At 43.4% G+C, this 25,247-nt stretch overlaps 2 protein-coding genes across 14 annotated transcripts in view; both read left to right on the top strand.

The window, feature by feature from the left end:
- Nucleotides 1-25,247, top strand: part of RABGEF1 (RAB guanine nucleotide exchange factor 1) — a 1,203,668-nt gene that overhangs the window by 570,682 nt on the left and 607,739 nt on the right. The window lies entirely within an intron of this gene.
- The window catches only part of CRCP (CGRP receptor component), a 344,305-nt gene that overhangs the window by 247,139 nt on the left and 71,919 nt on the right, over nt 1-25,247 (top strand). The window lies entirely within an intron of this gene.

Here is a 25,247-nt window from a genome sequence, read left to right as displayed (position 1 = left end):
TTCACTGCCCATCCCAATAGGTCAGTGTCCATCCCAATGCCCAAACATTCTAACTCCCACAGCTCCATTTATTTTCTTCAAATTACTTATCACCATCTGAAAACATATCATTTGTGGCATGTATATAGTCTGCTTTCCCACCACCACACCACCACTAGAACGGAAGCTCCCTGAGAACAGAGACTGTCTTACTCATTCTCCCCTAAGTTCCCAGCACCTAGATCTGTGCCTGGCACCTGGCAGGCGCTCAAAAAATATCTGTTATCGGCCAGGCACAGTGGCTCATGCCTATAATCCCAGCACTTTGGGAAGCTGAGGTAGATCACCTGAGGTCAGGAGTTCGAGACAAGCCTGGCCAACATGGTGAAACCCCATCTCTACTTAAAAAATACAAAAATTAGCCAGGTGTGGTGGTACACACCTGTAATCCCAGCTACTTGGGAGGCTGAGGAAGGAGAATCACTTGAATCCGGGAGGCAGAGGTTGTGGTGAGCTGAGATCACACCATTGCACTCCAGCCTGGGCAACAGGAGTAAAACTCCATCTCAAAAAAAAAAAAAGAAAGAAAAAGAAAAGAATATGAACAGTTGGGGAGATCAAGACTTCTGGCCCAAAGGGCCTGCAGCTGGTCTGACCATTCATCAAAAAATCTGAGTTTAAATGGAGACACATTGGACTGTCACATGCAATAAAGGAACTGAAGCAGCAAATGGTCTTGATTTGGGTTTCCTTTCTACCCTACATGGCTCCAGCAAATGAAGGAGTGAGCTTGCCTGCGGTGCTCCTGACACATTTAGGGTAGTTCATATTCACGGTGGTCAACCTTTGGGATTCTCCCCACATCACAGGGTCATCGTCCATCTAGGCTAACCTAGAATGTCCAGATAAAAGCTTCTGTTGAGAGACTGGAGAGAAAATTGTCAAACCTGAAAGCCCATGAACTGTCTCAGGCAGGGGAGAACACATGTAGGAAAGACTACAGAGTCAGAAGCCTAATTTCAGATTGACCTGTACAGCTTTATGATTGTGAGTAATTAACTTACTTTCTCTAGGCTCTGTTATTCTCACATCAATAATGAGAAAAGCGGACCAAATAGTTTCCCAGATCTCTTCCAATTTTAACACCCTCTGACTTTATGATTAAAGAGTGATACTAATAAGGCTAAAACTGTGTCTTAACCCCAATAAGCTGCTGGGATTATGCTAAGCAAAACTATTCCACACAGACAGAGCCATTCTGACCACGTCCCTCCCTACACAGCTAACATACAGATAGGGACCACTGGCATGAGAAGTCCCTCCTACAGAGGACATTGACTGATTCAATAATAGGTTGATTTAGTCATTCAACCAACAAACATTTACTGGGCACTTTCTAGGTATTTAGGGATACAACAGAACAAAACAGACAAAATCCCTTCCCTTATGGAGCTTACGTTTTAGCGAAGAAGAGTGGGGGAGTCAGACATCAAATAGGAAATGAGTTGAGGATATATTTCACGCAGAGCACCCTGGAGCCACTTTTGATAAGGTGATTTTTGAGCCTCAATCCAAAGCAGTGAGACAGTGAGCTGTGCAGACGCCAGAGGAAGAATGTTCCAGGCAGAGGGAACAGCAAGCCCCAGAGATAGGACAGGGTCAAGCATGCCTGGCATGTTAAAGGAAACACCATAAGCTCAGTGTTTATACAGAGAAGTAAGAGCAGGAGAGTAGCAGGAAGCACAGACAGACAGGTAGTAGGGGGGCAAATCATGTAGAAACAGAAAGCCACACAGAGTTTGAACAGAGGGGTAAACATGATCTGAATTCCACTGTAAAAGGACTGTTCTAGCTGTTGTATTGAGAGTACAGGTGTGGCTCACACCTGTGATCCCAATGCTTTGGGAGGCCAAGGCAGGCGGATCACTCAAGGCCAGGAGTTCAAGATCAGCCTAGCCAACATGGCAAAACCCTGTCTCTACTAAAAACACAAAAAAATTAGCCAGGCACGGGAGTTCGCACCTGTAATCCCAGCTACTAGAGAGGCTGAGGCAGGAGAATCGCTTGAACCTGGGAGGTGGAGGTTACAGTGAGCAGAGATCACAGCACTGCACTCCAGCCTTGGCGAGAGAGCAAGACTCCGTCTCAAAAAACAAACAAACAAACAAACAAACAAACAAACAAACAGAATAGACTGAAGGAGGCAAGCATGGAAATAAGAAAACCAGTTAGGAGATAACTGAGATAATCCAGTTGAGAGATGATGGCAGATGGCCCAGGGTGGCAGCAGTGAGGAATGATGAGGGACAGACTCTGGGATATATTCTGAAGTTGAATCAACAGGACACTGGAGGACAGGATGATCTTGGAAAATCTTGGGGACTACTGCAGAATCGAATTAAGCTAAATGGCACTAAATTCCAACATCCACTGTGAAATCCTGGGATCTGGGATTTGTTCATCTCTGACACGTAGTGTCCCACCCAGTACTTGGCACATAATGAAGATATAAAAAGTTTTCAATTCTTGAATAAATGTGGAACTGAATATATTACAAAGCCAAAAAACCTGCAGTTTGATAGGTCATTAGGAGACCAAAAAGCATCTGGTACTAGATATATTTTACTAACAGAGTCTCGCTCTGTTGCCCAGGCTGGCAATGGTGTGATGTCAGCTCACTGCAACCTCTGCCTCCCAGGCTCAAGCAATTCTCATGCCTCAGCCTCCCCAGTAGCTGGGACTACAGGCACCCACCACCATGCCCAGCTTTTTTTTTTTGTATAGTAGAGATGGGTTTTCACCATGTTGCCAAGGGTGGTCTCAAACTCCTGAGCTCAGGCAATCCACCCATACCCATCTTGGCCTCCCAAAGTGCTAGGATTACAGGTACGAGCCACCGCACTCAGCCTAAATCTATTTCTTTTTATAAAAAATTTCCCTTAATATGGCCGGACGTGGTGGCTCATGCCTGTAATCCTAGCACTTTGGGAAGCCCAGGCGGGCAGATCATGAGGTCAGGAGATCGAGACCATCCCCGCTAACATGGTGAAACCCCGTCTCTACTTAAAATAAAAAAATAAATAAAAATAAAAAATTTCCCTTTATAACTCATTTCACAGTAGTAACGAAGCAACTTCACATTATACAGGTGAGAATCTGAACAATTTGGCCATTTCCCTGAGAGGCCAGATGTAGTCACCAAACCTCAGCAACTCCCATCTAAAATACAGGGATAAGTGCTACACAAGTAGTAAGCCCATGTTCTTATAAATAGTAAATCATGGGCCAGGCACAGTGGCTCATGCCTGTAATCCCAGCACTTTGGGAGGCCGAGACGGGTGGATCACAAGGTCAGGAGATCAAGACCAGCCTGGCCAACATGGTGAAACCCCGTCTCTACTAAAATACAAAAATCAGCTGGGTGTGGTGGCAGGTGCCTATAATCCCAGCTACTCTGGAGGCTGAGGCAGAGAAATGCTTGAACCTGGGAGGTGGAGGTTGCAGTAAGCCGAGATTGTGCCACTGCACTCCAGCCAGGGCAACAGAGGGAGACTCCATCTCAAAATTAAAATAAAATAAAATACTATAAAATATAAAAATAAAGACATAAAAGATGTCACTTACATGAACAGGTGTTCAGGGCTCGTGTAGAGGAGCTGTGGATGAGGATGAAAGTCGACTTGGAAACAATGGAGTCCAACTGGAGTTCCTGATTGAGGAAAGGAGAGAAAGAGAGAGAAAAGGAAAAGACGAAGGGGAGTGGAAGATTCGTTTCTGTGTGAAGGTCATCTATGATTGCTCACAAAGGCAGTGGAAAATGTTGGAGAAGGTCTGAAAATATTGCTAAAGGTTGGTGGTTTCAGAAAATCTTGTAACATTTCCTTTACTTTAAAACTTAGCATCTCAAGGGTTTTTAGTATGAGTTTTTTTTTTTCCCCATGGATTTCAGAGTAGTTGAACCATTCAGCCACAGAAAATAATTCTGGTATGAACCACATTTGAATATTACCAATAAAGACATGGGACTCTCCTCCTCTTAGGTCGAGCGTGTCTATTCACTTGCTGCTCAGCCTCCTCTTCTGCCCATCCTCACCTCCTTTTCTGGCATCTGCTCCTCCCCGGGAGGAGATTCACACCCTCCTCACAGAGCCAGCTGCCACTTCCCACTCTTCGAGGCTCCATCACGTGCCTGGCTCCACCACCTTCTCGTGTGTGACATCTACCTTTCCCCAAGCTGAGAACACAGTGCATCCATGGTGTGTTTAAGGAGACAGTTCTGACGGCCACAAAATTATTTTGTTATGTGGTCTGTGATTTGAATTGCCCTGTCCAAAGACTAATGCATGCTTCATAGTCAGGCCAAGTAAGGTTATGTTGGAATGAGAAACTACCAAGTACCTTTAATTCCTTCCAAGATCTTTTATGAGTGGGACAAAGTCAAAAGCTGTTAGTGATGGCGAGACTGGAGATTCTCCTTCTGGTGACAGCTGCTGCACTCTGGTGATGATGGCAGGTCCAGCACTGCTCCAGCACCCAATCCTTGCAGTGTCTTCTATGGCACTTGCACATTCTTTATATAATACAGGCTTTGCTGTCTCAGTTTCTGCAATCACTGTCACAACTGCCCCTAACAAAAGCAGTGACTGCATTCCTCACAACCTTGAATTTGAGCTTTGTCTTGAGAAATGAAGGTTTCTACAGGTTTTATCATGTTCACACTAATCCAAACTGAAGATTTAGCTCCAGGAATATTTATCTTTCTCTATTACTTCCCTTAGCAAAAAATGTGTTAACTTCCAATCTTCAATTCTTCACCAATGCTTTGATGCTTTGGCTAAATCAAAAGCATGCTGAGGGCAGGGCACAGTGGTTCACACCTGTAATCTCAGCACTTTGGGAAGATGAGGCAGGCTGATCACAAGGCTGATCCTAAAGGATTATAAATCATTCTACTATAAAGACACATGCACATGTATGTTCATTGTGGCACTATTCACAATAGCAAAAACTTGGAACTAACCTAAAAGTTCATCAATGATAGACTGGATAAAGAAAATGTGCCGCATATACACCACGGAATGCTATGCAGGCATAAAAAAGGATGAGTTCATGTCCTTTGTAGGGACATAGATGAAGCTGGAAACCATCATTCTCAGCAAACTATCACAAGGACAAAAATCCAAACACCGTATGTTCTCACTCATAGGTGGGAATTGAACAATGAGAACACTTGGACATAGGAAGGGAAACATCACACACTGGGGCCTGTCGTGGGGTATGGGGAGGGAGGAGGGATAGCATTAGGAGATATATCTAATGTAAATGATGAGTTAATGGGTGCAGCACACCAACATGGCACATGTATACATGTATACATATGTAACAAACCTGCACGCTATGTACATGTACCCTAAAACTTAAAGTATAATAAAAAGAAAAAAGAAAAAAGCTTCAGTCATCCCTACACTGCATATGTTCATATTGGCAAATCAAGGAGTGCCTGTATTGAGCTTCTGCAGAAGATTTTTGGAGGAGGTGAAGGAAAGAGCAGTTCCATCATTTTAAAAGGTTAATTTTTTAAAGCTTAAAGATTAATCTGTGCTTTTAAAAAGGATTTCACAACTATTTTACCTGTTGTATTTGTTCTTGGCTGAGTAACTACATTTGTATTGTGAGTAAGTAGTTTTGGACTGTAAATACATAGTTGATATTGATATTGTAATAAAGCATTTAGAAGAAATTTACAGGCCTTTCTCACACAGCTGTGCACTGCTAATTGTTATTATTATTATTATTATTGGAGACAGAGTCTTGTTCTCTTGTCCAGGCTGGAGTACAGTGGTGCGATCTCAACTTACCGCAACTTCCACCTCCCAGGTTCAAGCAATTCTCCTGCCTCAGTCTCCTGAGTAGCTGGAACCACAAGTGCGTGCCACCACACCTGGCTAGTTTTTGTATTTTTAGTAGATATGGGGTTTTGCAATGTTGGCAAGGCTGGTCTCGAACTCCTGACCTCAGGTGATCCACCTGCCTCAGCCTCCCAAAGTGCTGGGATTACAAGCGTTAAGCCACTGTGCCTGGCCAATTTTTAAACATAGTCCATTCTGCGTTCATTTTATAGTGAAAACAATCATTTTGGTGACTTGAATTTTGAAAATAGCAATTTTCAGCCATTCAGGTGAGACCACCTGGATGTCTCCAAAGTCATTGTTTATTTGTAAGATACATACGCAAAAGTCACTTTTCCCCTAAACCAGCTCAATTCTGCTTCTGAATCTTAGATGAACTGTCCCACAGCACAGCCAGAAACAGCTTGCTGTATCATCTTAAACCTTTCCTCTCCATATATAACTCAGTCCCAACGAATATACACAGATGCACAACCTCAATCAGTAAGCAAGACTCAACCCATTTCAACATTCCTTTCATGAGTAGAGACAGGCCTTCTGTTCCAACCCCCCAACACTCAAACTACTCATGTATTACCCTTCCAAATCAAGCCAGCTTAACCTTTCTAAAGGGCAGATCCAAATTATTTTAAGAGGGAATTGCTATGAGACCATTTAATGACTGCCACTGCTTTTGTAGGATCTAAGGCCTCCCTCCACTTGGCCACCCAAGTCTATGCAATCCCACCATGCCCACATGGCATTCCTCACTCCACACAGAATGGGTGAGGTATGTGAATATGTGGGCATTTTTGACACCCCCCTGCCTTTTCTCATATTTGGAACATGTTCCCTCCCTTCTGGATGCACAAGTGACTGATCTGGGTGTGCCATCCTTGCCTTCTTCCCCCAAAATGCTCAATAACTCTTCATTGCATTTTTCATAATATTAAGCCTCCCAAGGACAGGGTTCTTGCTAGACCCAATTTTGCACATCTGATACTTATACTAAATAAATGTTTGTTCAGTAAGTGAATCTAAATGTTAATCGTAAATATAAGGAAGTCATGATGAGAGGGGAACAAAAGGCCCTTCTTCATCAAATTAATCTCTCCTTAGGGAAGACACTGAATTTGTTTCTGCAGATTATCATCTTACTTTTTAATAAGAAATTTAATTTGATTGCCCACTTGAATGATGTTTTCCAGCCTTGGGATTCCATACCACGAGGGCTTCTGAAAGGAATGTTTTCTGGTAGTCCTTCTACATACAGATCATTTGCATGGGCTTCAAATTTTTGGTACAGTAGAGCCTTGGCTTCAGTGCTCCCCAAGGCTTCAGCTGAACAAAACCAAAGCAATTCAGGAGACTACGCTTGTGTTGAAATCAGATTTTAGTACAATCCAAAGCAAGGTGGAGGTCAATTTTTTTAAATTGGAAAAACTCTGGAAACATATTTACTAACTATTGAAGCAGGCTTAAAGCAAAGGCAAGTATAAATGACTCATTATTAGACAGATCAATGAGACAGAAAATTAACAAGGATATTAAGGACTTGAACTCAGTTCTGGACCAAGCGGACTTAATAGACATCTACAGAACTCTCCACCCAAATCCACAGAATATACATTCTTCTTGGCACCACATCACACTTATTCTAAAATTGACCATATAATTAGAAGTAAAACACTCCTCAGCAAATGCAAAAGAATGGAGATAATAACAAACAGGCTCTCACTGCATAGTGCAATTAGAACTCAAAATTAAGAAACTCACTCAAAACTGCACAACTACATGGAAACTGAACAACCTGCTCCTGAATGAGAACCGGGTACATAACGAAATTAAGGCAGAAATAAAAGATGTCCTTTGAAACCAATGAGAACAAAGACACAAAGTATCAGAATCTCTGGGACACATTTAAAGCAGTGTTTAGAGGGAAATTTATAGCACTAAATGACTAATGCACTGAATGTCCACAAGAGAAAGCAGGAATAATCTAAAATATAATATTTACACAGCTAACAAACATGAAAAATGCTCATCATCACTAGTCATTAGAGAAATGCAAATCAAAACCACAGTGAGATACCATCTCACGCCGGTTAAAATGGCAAACAATAAAAAGTCAGGAAACAACAGATGCTGGAGAGGATGTGGAGAAATAGGAACACTTTTACACTGTTGGTGGGAGTGTAAATTAGTTCAACCATTGTGGAAGACAGTGTAATGATTCCTCAAGGATCTAGAACCAGAAATAACATTTGACCCAGCAATTCCATTACTGAGTATATACCCAAAGGATTATAAATCATTATACTATAAAGACACATGCACACGTATGTTTATTGCAGCACTATTCACAATAGCAAAAACTTGGAACCAACCTAAATGCCCATCAATGATACACTGGATAAAGAAAATGTGGCACATATATACCATGGAATACTATGCAGACATAAAAAAGGATGAGTTCATGTCCTTTGCAGGAACATGAATGAAGCTGGAAATCATATTCTCAGCAAACTAACACAAGAACAGAAAACCAAAAACTGCATGTTCTCATTCATAAGTGGGAGTTGAACAATGAGAACACATGGACACAGGGAGGGGAGCATCACACACCAAGGGCCTGTCAGGGCGTGGAGGGTTAGGGGAGGGATAGCATTTAGGAGAAATACCTAGTGTAGATGATGGGTTGATGGGTGCAGCAAACCACCATGGCACATGTATACTTATATAACAAACCTGCATGTTCTGCACATGTATCCCAGAACTTAAAGTATAATAAAAAATAATAATAACAAAATTCCGCCCCAATCCAAGGCCACCAATAATTTAATTAAAGCCTATAAAATAGGACACACACACACGTCACTCTGTTTCCTTGACTCCACAACTTGTATGTGTGGCTTACAATGCATTTACTTTATTATCATTCTCGATAAACTCTGGGGGAGAAAGCCGGGGGTAACCCACCTAATCCTTTCATGAAATGTCTAACATGGCCTCGAGTGTGTGGGATCTTTTCTCAAGCCCTCATGCCTGAGTGCTACTTGCTGATGGCCCTTCCCCATGATTGAGGAAGCTGAGTCACTAGCTGAACACTAAGTACAAGACAGCAAGAGAATCATGCTTGCAGCTGCAGTTAGCTAGGGGGCTGGTAGAAGGCACTGCTCCATGATTGCATATTCTGAGTTCTGCCATCTTAACGATATGTGTATATTTTCTATCTTTGAAGATACTTGCATTTTTACGTATCAGAATCCCAAGGCTGAGAAACAAAAATTTTAAAAATTAAAAAGAATAATAATAATAAAAATAAATGACCCATCATTAACATCAGATTTTGGCAGATTTAAGTGTCCTGGTCCTAAGACAATCTTAATAACTCTAAGATCTTAAAAGGTTAAACTTTGTTTTTCAATATTCTTAGGAAGAAGAGAGAGAAAGAAAATCATTATAGACAATAAAGAACACAACCTAAATACTATTTTTTTTTTTTTTTTGCTTTTTTGTTTTTGTTTTTTTGAGACGGAGTCTTGCTCTGTCACCCAGGCTGGAGTGCAGTGGCATGATCTTGGTTCATTGCAAGCTCCGCTTCCTGGGTTTAAGTGATTCTCCTGCCTCAGCCTCCTGATCAGCTAATATTACAGGTGCCCGCCACCAAACCTGGCTAATTTTTGTACTTTTCAGTAGAGACAGGTTTTTACCATGTTGGCCAGGCTGGTCTCAAACTCCTGACCTCAAGTGATCTGCCCACCTCGACCTCCCAAAGTGCTGGGATTACAGGTGTGAGCCACTGCAGCTGGCCTGCAAATACTATTTGGAAGCAGCCTTTTGCTACTATCTGCTTGTGAAATTAATAACCCTCCTCCACTGGCTGCTGCAAACAGGAACATTGCAGGCTAAATTTTCATCCACACTGCAACCCCTTCAACCTCATGAGCACGCTATTTTAAAAGAAATAACTTTCCATGAAGAATGCATGGAAAGGGAAATAAAAATAGTAAGCAGAGGCCAGTTTAGATTAAAAGAGGCATAACAACCAAAGTTAGCACATGAAGATTGTTTGGACCCAGATTTAAAGCAAAATTTTTCAGATAATGAGAAAATGATACTGTTCAGGTAAGAGTAAGGAAACTTGGCCAGGTACGGTGGCTCATGCCTGTAATCGCAGCACTTTGGGAGGATGAGGTGGGCAGATCACCTGAGGTCAGGAGTTCAAGACCAGCCTGGCCCACATGGCGAAACCCTGTCTCTACTAAAAATTCAAAAATTAGCCGGGCATGGTGGCGTGCGCCTGTAAGCTCAGCTACCCAGGAGGCTAAGGCAGGAGAATCGCTGGAGCCTGGGGGGCAGAGGCTGCTGTGAGCTGAGATTGCACCACTGTACTGCAGCCTAGGGCGACACAGCAAGATTCTGTCTCAAAAAAAAAAAAAAAAAAAAAAAAAGAAAAGAAAAGAAAAAAGAAAAAGAAAAGAAAAAAGAGTGAGGAAACTCAACTAAGGGCTACAGATGAGCTGACACCAAAAAAATCACTGTAATTTTGTCACATGTCATGAGATAGTAGCTGTGCAAGGAAACGTTAATGCTGTTTGGGGATGCATAGTGAACAGATAAAATGACGTGATGACTGATTTGCTTTACAATATCCCTGCAAAGGGAGGTAAAGGAATAGAACAAAATGTGGGACAATCTTAATGATCACAGAAATTGAGGAATGGGTATTTTAGTGTTCATTGTACTATTTTCTCTACTTTTGAATAGGTATAAAAACTGTAATTTAAAAACGTAAAAAAAGAGCCAGGCACGATGGCTCATGCCTGTAATCCCAGCACTTTGGAAGGCTGCGGCAGGTGGATCACTTGGGTCAGGAGTTCAAGACCAGCCTGGCCAACATGGTGAAAACCTGTCTCTACCAAAAAAAAAAAAAAAAAAAAAAAATCAGCCGGGTGTTGTGGCAGGCACCTGTAGTCCCAGCTACTCAGAAAGCTGAGGTAAGAGAATTGCTTGAACCTGGGAGGCAGAGGCTGCAGTGAGCCAAGATCATGACACTGAACTCCAGCCTGGGCGACAGAGTGAAAATTCACCTCAAAAAAAAAAAAAAAAGTAAAAAAGAATTGACTAATCCCTGCTCTGAAGCCACATCCAAACAAAACTCTAAAAAGAAAGATTCAAGCAATTTATATCATGCTATTTATATACAGATCTCCCTTGCACCTCTGTATGTAACATTTAAATATTTTGCAACCTGATGGTTGGGGGTGGCTCAAAGCTCGGCATGGTGGCAGGTGCCTGTAGCCCTAGCTACTTAGGAGACTGAGGCAGGAGGATAACTTGAGCCCAGGAGTTCTAGTCCATTCCAGACAACATAACAAGACCCTGTTTCTTTCTTTCTTTCTTTTCTTTCTATTTTTTTTTTTTTTTTTTTTTTGAGATGGAGTTTCACTCTTGTTGTCCAGGCTGGAGTGTAACGGTGCAGTCTCGGCTCACTGCAACCTCTGCCTCCTGGGTTCAAGTGATTCTCCTGCCTCAGCCTCCCAAGTAGCTGGGATTACAGGCGCACGCGACCATGCCCAGCTAATTGAGTATTTTTAGCAGAGATGGGGTTTCTCCATGTTGATCAGGCTGGTTTCGAACCCCCTACTTGAGGTGATCCACCCGCCTCAGCCTCCCAAAATTCTGGGATTACAGGTGTGAGCCACCGCACCCAGCAGACCCTGTTTCTTTAAAAAGAAAAGTTGGGGAGCCGTCAGGGAGCTCATTGATGAATTATTTTGGTGATAACAACTGCTATCAAAACACAACTATAGGCCGGGCACGGTGGCTCAAGCCTGTAATCCCAGCACTTTGGGAGGCCGAGATGGGCGGATCACGAGGTCAGGAGATCGAGACCATCCTGGCTAACACGGTGAAACCCTGTCTCTACTAAAAAATATAAAAAACTAGCCGGGCGAGGTGGTGGGCGCCTGTAGTCCCAGCTACTCGGGAGGCTGAGGCAGGAGAATGAAGTAAACCCAGGAGGCAGAGCTTGCAGTGAGCTGAGATCCGGCCACTGCACTCCAGCCTTGGCGACAGAGTGAAACTCCGTCTCAAAACAAAAAAACAAAACAAAAAAAAACACACAACTATAAAATCCAAAATTATATCTATTGCCAGATCTTTCTCCTTACTTCTGGACTTATTTATCCAACTGTCTCCTTCACCTCCACACCTCAACTTAAATGTAAACTTGAAAGAAATTATTAATTAATAATTTAATTATTTATTAATAATGTTTTTGTTCTTAGATTGGCTTTCCTCTAACATCTCAACATTTGTCTTAAATTCTTACTTCATGATATGAGCACCAAATCTGAAGGGCTCTAGTATAGGAACTCTTTGAGATAAGAAACACATGTGTTTTTGAGAAACCACACAAAATGAAATAATTATCACAGTTGTAAAAACAAATATGCCCATGAACAAATAACAGTAAAAGATTAGAGGCTTTTGGTCACACTAGAGAGGATGTTAAATAAAATTATTCTGTTAATTCAATAAGGAAATATATAAACCTAATTCTAACGAACTTTTTATAAAATAAAAAAGAACCAATTGGAGTTCAGAGTGAAAAGTGGAAGTTTAGAAAGAGGTGAGGCCAACTACAGAACGTGCTCATCACATATCATCAAGGCTGATCCAATCACACCCCCTGCCTCCCCATTCCCCTTATTCCACTTAATTATTTCCCAGACCTTATACCTTCTTACATAATAAATATCTCTTACTTACTACACGTTTCCCCACCAGATTGAATGCTCCAGAATGCACGGGGCAGGGCACTGTCTTCTGCACTGCCCAGTTCCCGGCACCTGACTCACAGGTGCCAAATGACTGCAGGATTATGAGGTTGGAAGTAGTAAATATTTCCTGAATACTTGCAGTGGTTCACAGCAATGAAAAATCTAAGATTTCTTCTCTACCTTTCAGGAACCTTAGAGAAAGCAGCAATACTGTCAGAGGTGTTTGAATGACAGCAACTCAATCTTAAATAGAAGCTGGGTAAAATGAGGCTGAGACCTACTGAGCTGCATTCCCAGATGGTTAAGGCACTCTAAGTCACAGGGTGACGGAGGAGGTCAGCATAAGATACAGGTCATAAAGACCTTGCTGATAAAATGGATTGCAGTAAAGAATCCAGCCAAATCCACTGAAACCAAGATGGCGATAAGAGTGACCTCTGGTCGTCCTCACTGCTACACTCCCACCAATGCCATGACAGTTTACAAATGCCATGGCAACATCAGGAAGTTACCCTATATGGTCTAAAAAGGAGAACCATAAAATAATCCACTCCTAGCCAGGTGCGGTGGCTCATACCTGTAATCTCAGCATTCTGGGATGCCAAGCTAGGTGGATCACCTTAGGTCAGGAGTTTGAGACCAGCCTGGCAATGTGGTAAAACCCCATCTCTACTAAAAATACAAAAACAAATTAGTTGGGTGTGGTGGTACGTACCTGTGATTCCAGCTACTCAGGAGGCTGAGGCAAGAGAATTGCTTGAACCCAGGAGGTGGAGGTTGCAATGAGCCGAGATCACACCACTGCACTCCAGCCTGGACTCCATCTCAAAAAAAAAAAAAAAAAAAAAAAAAAAAATTGTAAGAGAGGCTGGGTGTGGTGGCTCACAACTGTAATCCCAGCACGTTGGGAGGCTGAGGTGGGTGGATCACCTGAGGTCAGGAATTCGAGACCACCCTGGCCAACAAGGTGAAACTACATCTCTACTACAAATACAAAAATTAGCTGGGCATGGTGGCAGGTGCCAGTAATCCCAGCTACTTGGGAGGCTGAGGCAGGAGAATCGCTTGAATCTGGGAGGCGGAGGTTGCAGTGACCCAAGACCACACCACTGCACTCCAGCCTGGGTAATGTGAGCGAAACTCCATCTCAAAAACAAAACAGTAAGAGAAAACTGGAGCTGAGTCCTGCTCATTATATTTACTTTCCTAAAATAAAACAACATTATAAAAAACATTACTCAGTAATATACTTTAGTTGAAAGGGGAAAAAACAGACTTACCAAAATTTTTTGCAGAAAAGCTGATCTACCATCTTTCTTAATTTAGTGATTCTGGCATACCATTCTTCCTTTACTGTTGAAATCACAGGAATACAAGTTTTCTCAATTTAATGGGTTTAATAGCTTGGGTTATTAAATATTATTATTATAAAATAGGCAGTATTATTTTTTCTTTTCCTGTGACTAAAGTTATTTCTAAGATCCAGAATGTATTTATTACTGAAACAATGCTGACACACACTGCACAAAAAAGGAAGAACCAGACATTCATTAAAGTGGGAAAAAGCAGAATTCAGTGTGCTCAAGAACCACTAGTGGGCCAGGCACGGTGGCTCACGCCTGTAATCCTAGCACTTTGGAAGGCTGAGGTGGGCAGATCACCTGAGGTTGGGAGTTCGAGATCAGCCTGGCCAACATGGTGACACCCCAACTCTACTACAAATATAAAAATTAGGCGGGCATGATGGCAGGTGCCTGTAATCCCAGCTACTTGGGAGCCTGAGGCAGGAAGAATTGCTTGAACCTGGGAGGTGGAGGGTGCAATGAGTTGAGATCACACCACTGCACTCCAGCGTGGGCGACAGAGCAAAACTCCATCTCAAAAAAAAAAACCAGCTAGCAGGTGCCATTTGGTATGGGGAGACTATGCATATAATCTTGCAGCAATCCTTCCACACTAAACAGTGTGATTCCATTCTGTTTTGTCCCCACTCTACTCTAGAGCCAAAACAAGTAAGAAAATCAGTTATATTTCTATTTCTTTCAAAACACATCTAACAATTAAGAGATGATATGCATGGCTCCATATTCTAAAAGGAAACCTCTTATATCCTGGGTATCATGGACATTTGATGAATGTTTGCTCAGTTGTTTGGTGTAAGCTTCAGTAACAACCTGTTTAATGCATTATGCCGGATAAATCTTGCATCTCAAAAGTGGGAAAAATATTGTTCTTTTAGTTCTGTCTACCCATAAAAGCAACATTTACATGTATTTATAATGGGTTAATAAAAATAAAATGAGTTTACTGTTCTAGAGAGTATTAGAATTTTGACAACATGAATTCTCCTGTCCTGGCATATAATTAAAAGTTAGAAGAATATTATTTCATGTGGAAGATACCATTAAAAAAAATCAATGTTAAGTGTTAAATAATTATTTTACATAATCTTCTAATCTGATTTAAGACTGAAGACTAGCCGGGCGCGGTGGCTCAAGTCTGTAATCCCAGCACTTTGGGAGGCCGAGACGGGCGGATCACAAGGTCAGGAGATCGTGACCATCCTGGTTAACACGGTGAAACCCCGTCTCTACTAAAAACCATACAAAAAATTAGCTGGGCGTGGTGGTGGGCGCCTGTAGTCCCAGCTACTCAGGAGGCTGAGGCAGGAGAATGGCGTAAACCCGGGAGGAGGAGCTTGCAGTGAGCTGGGATCCAGTCACTGCACTCCAGCCTGGGCGACAGAGCAAGACTCCGTCTCAAAAAAAAAAAAAAAAAAAAAAAAGACTGAAGACCTACCTCCTAAAGCTGGTTTATCAAGTTGTTGTAAATCTTCATGTGTCGAACTCACAAGTTCATGTCTGCAAGGTGAGGATACTTAATATTCACTAGGCAATATTCAGCAAAGTAATATCCACTAGTACATATTTAACATGTAATCACCAAGGGTGGCTTTGGAAAGAAAAGACAGGCTGGACACAGTGGCTCACAGCTGTAATCCCAACACTGACTGAGGCAGGCAGATCACAAGGTCAGGAGTTCGAGACCAGTCTGGCCAACATGGTGAAACCCCATCTCTACTAAAAATACAAAAATTAGCCAGGCATTGTGGCAGGTGCTTGTAATCCCAGCTACTCAGGAGGCTAAGCTAGGAGAATCACTTGAACTTGGGAGGCAGAGGTTACAGTGAGCTGAGATTACACCATTGCACTCCAGCATGGGCGACAAGAGCGAAACTCCAGCTGAAAAAAAAAAAAAAAAGAAAAAGAAAAAAAGAAATATCCCATTACTTTAAGGCAATGTAGATACAGCCAGAATTTCTACAGAAATCTGAACCACATTATAAAACTAAAAAAAAATAACAGCTAATATCATTTAAAACATATAGTACTAAATGGAACAGGTAATATTTTTATGGTTTTTTTTTCTTGTTTTTTTTTTTTTTTTTTTTGAGACAGAGTCTCAGAGTGCAATGGCATGATCTCGGCTCACTGCAACCTCTGCCTCCTGGGTTCAAGCAATTCTCCTGTTTCAGCCTTTGGAGTAGCTGGGACTACAGGCATCCACCACCATGCCCGACTAGTTTTTTTATTTTTAGTAGAGATGGTGTTTTCACCATATAGGTCAGGCTGGTCTTGAACTCCTGACCTCAGGTGATCCACCCACCTTGGCTTCCCAAAGTGCTGAGATTACAGGTGTGAGCTAACGCACCTGGCTGGAAAAGGTAAAATTTTCCAAACATAAACACTCGTGCAACTTTATTGGACTTAAAAAAATATTTTTTTTTTTAGTAAAAGAAGCAGAAGATTTTTTTTTTAGTAAAAGAAGCAGAATGAACTGCATCATTTCAACTAGCATTTATTTACTCATGATTAAAATAATACAACAGCTATAAAAAGTCAAGAGGTGGCTAGGTGCAGTGACTCATGCTTGTAACCCCAACACTTTGGGAAGCCAAGGCGGGTAGAGCACTTGAGGTCAGGAGTTTGAGACCAGCCTGGCCAACATGGTGAAACCCCGTCTCTACTAAAAATACAAAAATTAGCTGGGCATGGTGGCTCTCACCTGTAGTCCTAGCTACTAGGGAGGCTGAGGCAGGAGGATCGCTTGACCCTGAGAGGTGGAGGTTGCAGTGAGCTGTGATCACACCACTGCACTCCAGCCTGGGTGACAGAGCAAGACTCTGTCTCAAAGGAAAAAAACAAAAAGTCAAGAGCATAGGGAGTACTAAAATCAGACAGAACCAATGGCCTCTCATCTGAACAGCTCCATTTTTTTGCTATCATTATGTATTAAGGTCTATTTGCTAATAAACATTAATATTTGTACTAAAGTTTCAAGTGTACCACATAGCACATTAGTGCTGACTTAGGTTTAATGTCCTTTGCTGTACACTATACTTGAATATTATACTTACATATCACAACAAAAGTATCTTTCTCTAAGGCAATTAATATTAATACTGCTTTAAAATTATAAAATGTGGGCCGGGCGCGGTGACTCATGCCTGTAATCCCAGCACTTTGGGAGGCCGAGGCAGGTTGATCACAAGATCAAGAGATCAAGACCATCCTGGTCAACATGGTGAAATCCTGTCTTTACTAAAAGTACAAAAATTACCTGCGTGCAGTGGCACATACCTGTAGTCCCAGCTACTCGGGAGGTTGAGGCAGGAGAATCGCTTGAACCTGGGAGGTGGAGGTTGTGGTGAGCCGAGATTGTGCCATTGCACCCCAGCCAGAACAACAAAAGCAAAACTCCATCTCAAAAAAAAAAAAAAATTATAAAATGTGAAGATTGTTTTTATAATTTCACAACACCTGAATATTATTGTCTTTAAACTAAATAATAAATTACCATCACAACAAAAGCCCCACAATATAATCTGTTTCACTTTATAAAAAGCACTGACATTTATAAAATTGTCATAGTCAATTTACAAAACTGTAATAGCAAATTATTTTTACTCAGAATAGTACTAAATTAACAATATAACAAAAATATAGACCAGGTGTGGCTGGTCATGCCTGTAATCCTAGAACTTTGGGAGGCCGAGGCAGGTGGACCACTTGAGGTCAGGAGTTCGAGACGAGCCTGGCCAACATGGTGAAACCCTGTCTCCACAAAAATACAAAAATTAGCTGGGTGTGTTGATGCACACCTGTAATCCCAGCTACTTGAGAGGATGAGGCAGCAGAATTGCCTGTAATCCCAACTATTTGGGAGGCTGAGGCAGGAGAATCGCTTGAACCTGGGAGGCGGAGGTTTCAGTGAGCTGAGATCGCACCATTACACTGCAGTCTGGGCATCAGTGTGAGACTCTGTCTCAAAAAAAAAAAAAAAAAGATAAAAGTAGAGACAATAGGGGCATCTTGGTGAATACCGAATTTAACAAAGCAGATTAAAAGAAAAAATTAGTTTCAAAAAATAATATTCAATTAAATCCCTAAGATCCAGGGCTTTGCAATAAATATGTAAATAAATCCCCAATATCCATGCTGAAAGTTTAAAAGAAATGCTAACGATAATTAAAGAAATACAACTTTTCCTCAGCTTTGCAGTAATCTAGAAACAAATAATGTTTCTAATATTTAGACAGAAACTACAAAGCAACTTATAAGGAGAGACGTGTAAGGATGGCAGGATTCACCAGAAGCCCTGGGCTTGTCCACAGTGCCCCCATGATAAACAATAACTCCATTGTGTAAATGCTTATGAACAAAGTATCACAGGACTTTTCCAATTTAAACATGCCGTATTTTCTTTCAGACAATTCTTCAACTTATTTACATAGATCAGTGATATGATTATTCCATTTCTCTGAAAACAGAGCAAAAGTTGATTCTCAATAATATGTCCCTAGGTCAGAGCAGCACTAACATATGACTTATTTCCTACATTTTACATACTAACAGTCCGTATCATTTTACTGCTTTTGGAAACATTTTTCCCTTTTTTGGTGGTTCTTAGAATTAGTTTAATGGGAGACTATAAGAGAAGTTTTAAAGTTTAGTACCTCTTTTTAACCTTTTAATTTCTGAAAAGCAGGAAGGCAGAAAAGATCAATCAAATTAAACACGACAACAGGGAGGCCACAATGAGGAGGTCTCCGGGGGTCTTTTAGCAAACTTCCTAAAACATGTCTCAGCTGTGTGGAAATAAGATTTTACAATGGCTGGTGGTGCAGGCCTGTAATCCTAGCACTTCGGGAGCAGAGGTGGGCGGATCACTTTGAGCTCTGGGCAACAAAGCAAAAACCCCCCTCCCCTCCCCAACCCCTTGCCTCTGCCCCCATCTCTACCAAAAATACAAAACTTAGCCGGACATGGTGGCAGGTGCCTGTAATCCCAGCTATTCAGGAGGCTGAGGCAGGAGAATCACTTGAACCCAGGAGGCGGATATTGCAGTAAGCCAAGGCCACACCACTGCCAGCCTGGGTGACAGAGCAAGACTCCGTCTCAAAAAAGAAAAAGAGAGAAAAAAAAAAAAAAAGTTAAGTAAGAGGGACCCCAGACCTTAAAAATACAAGTTTAAGAGGGACCCTGACTGAGGGCGGTGGCTCATGCTGGGACATTGGGAGGGCGAGGCAGGCGGATCACGAAGTCAAGAGATCTAGACTATCCTGGCCAACATGGTGAAACCCCACCTCTACTGAAAATACAAAAAGTTAGCTGAGGGTGGTAGGTGTGCACCTGTAGTCCCAGCTACTAAGGAAGCTGAGGCAGGAGAATTTTGTGAACCCGGCAGGCGGAGGTTGCAGTGAGCCGAGGTAACGCCACTGCACTCTAGCTTGGGCAACAGAGCAAAACTCCATTGAGGCAAGGTTTCTCACTCTCAGGTCCAAGGGGTTCAATAACCGGGCCCCTAGGGAGGTGTGAGCCCCCTGAAACGATGCTAGGTTTTGTGTGGAGAGCGTGCACGTGTTTCTGGGAAAATGGTCCACAGCTCTTTCTCAGCAGGCTCCACACAAAAACGGTTAGAACTCTTGCTACAGAGCTGTGGGAGCAGCTAGGTGAGGGGCCTGCCAAGGGCACTCTGGGGACTACCTGGGCAGTCTTGAGCCCACCTGGGTAGTCCTGAGCCCACTGTCGCCTAGGCAGGCTGCGCTGCTTGGCATTTGCAGAGCTGAGGGGATGGGGCATGCAGGGACTGTGAAATCGCCCTGAGATGACCCACAGTCCTCAGCTGGGAAGTGAGGGGTGTGTATCCTGCAGCATCCTCCATCCCTAGGGCCATGGGGCCAGGAGAACTGGCCCTTGCAGCAAGTGAAAAGCCTATTATTGACTCCCTCCCTGGCCATGTAGACAGTGAACCAAAGGCACTCATACCAAGTAAATGCCTTGGTCTCTGTGACCGAGGTGGCCAGTAGGCATTCCCAGGTGCAGGGAAGGTCCTGACACCAACATATGCACCTGGTCACCTGAGGAAAGAGAAAGGACTATCCAAGGGGATGGGGCTGAGCTGGGTGTGGAGTGGCCCTTATGGGTCTTGGTGAGCAGGACGGGGAGCAGCATGAGCCAGGCCTCAGGGCAGGACAACCAGGAGATGGCCTGGAAAAAGTGCTGGACCCACAAGGCTTCAAGGCTGTCCAGAGAGGGAGGCAGGATAGGCTGGGAAGTCCCGAGGTCTGAAGATTGGCCCTGGCAGGCAGAAACCAGGTAAGATGGGCAGTTACCTGCATCCTGGGGGGCCAGATATATCCTTAGCCCAGAGTAGGCGCCAAGATTTCTGGCTCTGGGTGTGACCTCAGTCTGGGGAAAAGCCCCAACCCCCACCAAGACCACCTGCCCCCCAGAGTACTTCAGATGCTGAGCCCAAGCAGGGGCAGGAAGCTGGACTGATGCCTGTGGTATCCCAACAAAGTCCCTGCTTCCCCCAAGCTATGGGGCTAAAGGGGGATTACAGCCCAAACCCCATATGCTGGCTCTCAAACTAACACTGAGCCCTCAGTGCCCAAAGGGAGATTCAATCAGCACACTTTCCAGATGGAAAAATGACCTCAGAGAAGTGCAAGAGCCTTGCCCAATGCCCCAGACCAGGGCTCTAGGCCCAGAGTGTTCTTTTGTCACTGTGTCCAGAGGGCAGCAGCTACTCTGATGTACCCACCTGAGCCTGGCAACTTTCTCCAACTCTGGAAGCCCAGGAGCATGGCCCGTGTCCACAGATGCACCTGGCATGAGGCGCACCCAGAGGGACAGAGGCAGATGAGTTTCGCTTCCTCCACTGGATTGTGAGGGCCTCCAGGGAGACAAAGATCTGCTTGTGAAGGCAGCGGACAGTGAGCAACCTGGGGTGGTTTAACTCTAGATGGATCTGCAGTGCCTAGATGGGACCTGTCTCAGACACAGCTCAGTTCTGCAGGTCACTTGAGGCATGGAAAGGTCACAGCTACCAAGTGTAGGAGTCTGGATTCAAAGCCAACAGCATAACTCCAAAGTTTCTGCCCTAGCCCCCGGACCACCCACCTCTCGGAGTCACCCTTGCAAGCTCATCAGATGCTCAGGCCAGCAGCACAGCTGGCCAGGGCCAGGGAACTTGGGGAACCTCAGAGGACCCCTAGGTATTCCAAACTAATCCTGGCACCACTGCCCCTCACCATCCTTCTTCCTGCATTAACCTTACCCCCTACACAGAGCCTGGGCCACTTAACTTGGCATCAAACAGATGCCTCAATAAGTCAGAGTCAGTCTGATCTTCTTAAAAAAAAAAAAAAAGACATAACAGATATACAGTTGCAAGTTAGAATACTAAAGAACATAAACATACAACAACTTAATGAACATATAAATTCAATATATAGCCAATCATTGTAACTATGACATAACAGAATATTAAAATACTATTTTCAAAATGTATACAAGCTTAATGATCTATTTATATCCAAAATATGAATCATCAACATAATTTGCCACTAATATCTCATTCAGTCCCTTCACAGGACACATGATCCACTAGGAGTTAACAGATTAGCAGCTGACAGGCAGTGACACACAGCAAAAACGAAAATGAAGAGATGAAATAGTTTTGAAATAAAGAAAGTTTTAAAGCTAAGAGAAACCATTGAATTACTAAGTCATTGGCACTAATTTTGAGCCAACTAACTAATGTAAGATGAAACAATGTCCTATGCTTTGGTAAATTCAAACCATGTTTAAACAATGTCTATAATGCGACTTTCAAAAAGCTCCTGGCTTTACAAAGGTGAGATTATAATGTAGTAATACATGCTAAAGCATGTGCCCCTGCAGATGAGCATGTTGTAACTTTCATCAGCCACAAAGATAGTAATAAAATAGCATGGGTGAAATGTTGAGCACACGATAGATTTGCACTTCTCTTTCTTCCTCTACACAAACCCTTGCCCCAGCTAGGCGAATTCAGACACTCTACCCTAAAATACATTTAGCACTTTCTACCCATCCTTCTGCTCATGCTGTTTCTCTGCCTCTTCCTCTCCACTTACTGAACTCTTATCAGTTCTTAGTGATTCTCACCATTATACGCTCCAGAAGGGAAGTATATAATACATATATTTTTGACAGTATATCCCTGGCCTCTGCCATAAATGTGCAATGATTATCACCAAATAGTTAAATGAGCACCTTTAGACTTGTTTGAATGCTTAAGAAAAATGATAGAATTAAAAAGGACTGGCCAGGCATGGTGGCTCACGTCTTGGAATCCCAGCACTTTGGGAGGCCGAGGTGGGCAGATCACCTGAGTTGCAAGAGTTAGAGATCAGCTTGGCCAACATGGCGAAAACCCGTCTCTACTAAAAATACAATAATTAGCCAGGCGTCGTATCAGATGCCTGTAATCCCAGGTACTCAGGAGGCTGAGGCAGGAGAATTGCTTGAATTCGGGAGGCGGAGGTTGCAGTGAGCCAAGATCATGCCACTGCATTCCAGCCTGGGTGACAAGAGCAAGACTCCGTCTCAAAAAAAAAAAAAAAAAAAAAAAAAAAATTAGGCATGATGGTGCACACCAGTAATCCCAGCTACTGGGGAGGCTGAGGCAGGAGAATCACTTGAATCTGGGAGGTTGTAGTGAGCCAAGATTGTGCCGCTGCACTCCAGCTTGGGGGACAGAGTAAGACTCTGTCTCAAATAAAAAAATAAAATAGGGTCTTTGCTTCAGCCCCCTTATTCCACAGGAGGAAATCAAGACCCAAAAAAGAAATATGACTTAAAATGCTGGTTAGCAGGAGACAGGACTAGATTCGGGTCTCTTTGCCGTGTTGTTTCCAACAGGCCACACTAACTCAGCTTGATGCACCATTTCACAGTGTCTTTCCAAGAAAGAATGTCTGAGCACTGTTAACTTCTTTCAAGGCAGACTCCTGGTCTTTTGATGTTCCTCAAGATCCTATCTTTGGCTCTCTTATCCTGACACATTCACACTGATTTCATCCTTTTTTTTTTTTTTCTCTGTTGCCCAAGCTGGAGTGCAGTGGCAAGATCTCGGCTCACTGCAACCTCTGCCTCCCAGGTTGAAGCAACTCTCCTGTCTCAGCCTCCTTAGTAGCTAAGACTACAGGTGCGTGCCACCACGCCCAGCTAATTTTTTGTATTTTTAGTAGAGACGGGGTTTCACCATATTGGCCAGGCTGGTCTTGAACTCCTGACCTCGTAACCCGCCCGCCTCGGCCTCTCAAAATGCTGGGATTACAGGCGTGAGCCACCACGCCCGGCCTATTTTCAGTTTCTTCAACAAATATATCTCAAGGGGAAAAAAATGGATCATCCTGGCGTGGTGTCTCAGGCCCGTAATCCCAGCACTTTGGGAAGCTGAGGCAGGGATTGCTTGAGGCCACAGTGAGCTACGATGGTATCACTGCACTCCAGCCTGGGCAACACGGTGAGACCTTGCCCCCTGCCCCACCAAAAAAACAAATAAATGAGTAAGTAGAGAAATAATCAGATTGAATCGGAATTAAGAACATACAATTGCAATGTATGAGATTTTGTCCCTAATTCAGCCAGCAAACGTTAAAAACCCTTTATTAGACGATAGATGAATTTGGACTGGATATATTATTAAGCAGCACTGTCAGTTTAGGTGAGAAACGGTAATTATTTTTTCGTCTAGCTGAAGGTTTAGAATAAAATGGGATACGTCTGGACCCACTTCAAAATGGCTCTAGGAGACAGGGCGAGTATGATTCCGCAGGAGCAGGACTGGCCACAAACTGGCCAGCTCTTTAAGCTGGCCGACAAGTACATGGGGGCGGGGGTCATTCCTTGTTACATTCTCCTCTTTCCTTTTTTTTTGCGATGAAGTCTCGCTCTGTCTCCCAGGCTGGAGTGCAATAGCACAATCTCGGCTCACTACAACCTCCACCCCCTGGCTTCAAGCGATTCTCCTGTCTCAGCCTCCTGAGTAGCTGGAATTACAGGCCTGTGCCACCATGCCCGGCTAATTTTTTGTATTTTTGTGGAGATGGGGTTTCACCATGTTGGCCATGCTGGTCTCCAACTCCTGACCTCAAGTGATCCACCCGCCTTGGCCTCTCATTCCTTTTTATAGGTTTGAAAGATTCCAGAGCAAGTTGAAAGCACAAGGCGGTGAGGCACCACGTGCACTGAAAGCGACCTCCCCAGCCGGCTGCTGCAGGTGCATCCCGGAAGCGGGCAGAGGGGCCTCAGGCTCAATCCCACCAAGGGGACCCCATCCCCTTTCCCAGCGCCCCCGATGACCAGCGGTTCAATGACCTAGCTTGAGCCATGCACCAACCAGGAGCGACAGCAAGGACAGCAGCGGTGATGAACAACCCATGCTGGCATCAGGACTGGCGCACCATGCCGCGCACACCCATGGCCCTACTGCTCATCCGCCCTCAGGCACCAGGGTGGCAGTCGCCCCCTGCACACATGCGCATGCTGCTCCACCACCCGCCCTTCACCCAACATTCAGCAGGGGGAAACTGACAGAGGCGAGGGGTAGGACTGGCCACACCACCTGCAGGGCCACCCACAGAATTAAGGGAAAGCACGTTGAGGGTCCCTAGAGGCCCCTTCACTACTTTTTAAACCTTTGGACAGTTTACACTACCTTTAAAATGGCATTTGTGCATCATACCATTGCAAGACCACAAAGGAAGTTTCAACTTAACATTTATTGCACACTCACTTCAGGCCACCGCTGAGCCCCCAAAACACACAGCCTAGTAACATCAACATCACCTTCAAGGACTGCAGAGATAGACTAACAACTATATGAATAATATTGTGGAAACGTAGTTATTTGGGTAAGAAAAATAGGACGCTAGAGGCTTTGGGATGAATATCTTGCATAAGCAAAAGTTCAGAAACTTGAAAATACAGTTAGCCTACAAATCTCAATTTAACCCCGTAACTGTAGCCTTTAGTCACCACACCTTCCAGCTCTCTCAACTCCCTTGCCTCTAGTTTACTCCTCTTCCCATTTCCTACAACTCAACTTTGTGGGGGGAGCATTTTAGCAAGGCTATTTCGAAAGCATGAAAAGTCCAACTGATCCAATGAATTTACTCAGAAATTTACACTAACAGGGATGCTCTCAAAATTTTAAATTACTTAAGCTTTATATTAGCATATTTTAAAACCAAATGCTT

This window comes from Trachypithecus francoisi, unplaced genomic scaffold (assembly GCF_009764315.1).
Source record: "Trachypithecus francoisi isolate TF-2019V2 unplaced genomic scaffold, Tfra_2.0 Lachesis_group4, whole genome shotgun sequence".
Lineage (NCBI taxonomy): Eukaryota > Metazoa > Chordata > Mammalia > Primates > Cercopithecidae > Trachypithecus > Trachypithecus francoisi.
Note: the sequence above shows the minus strand (reverse complement) of the source record. Positions and strands in the feature narration are given on the sequence as shown.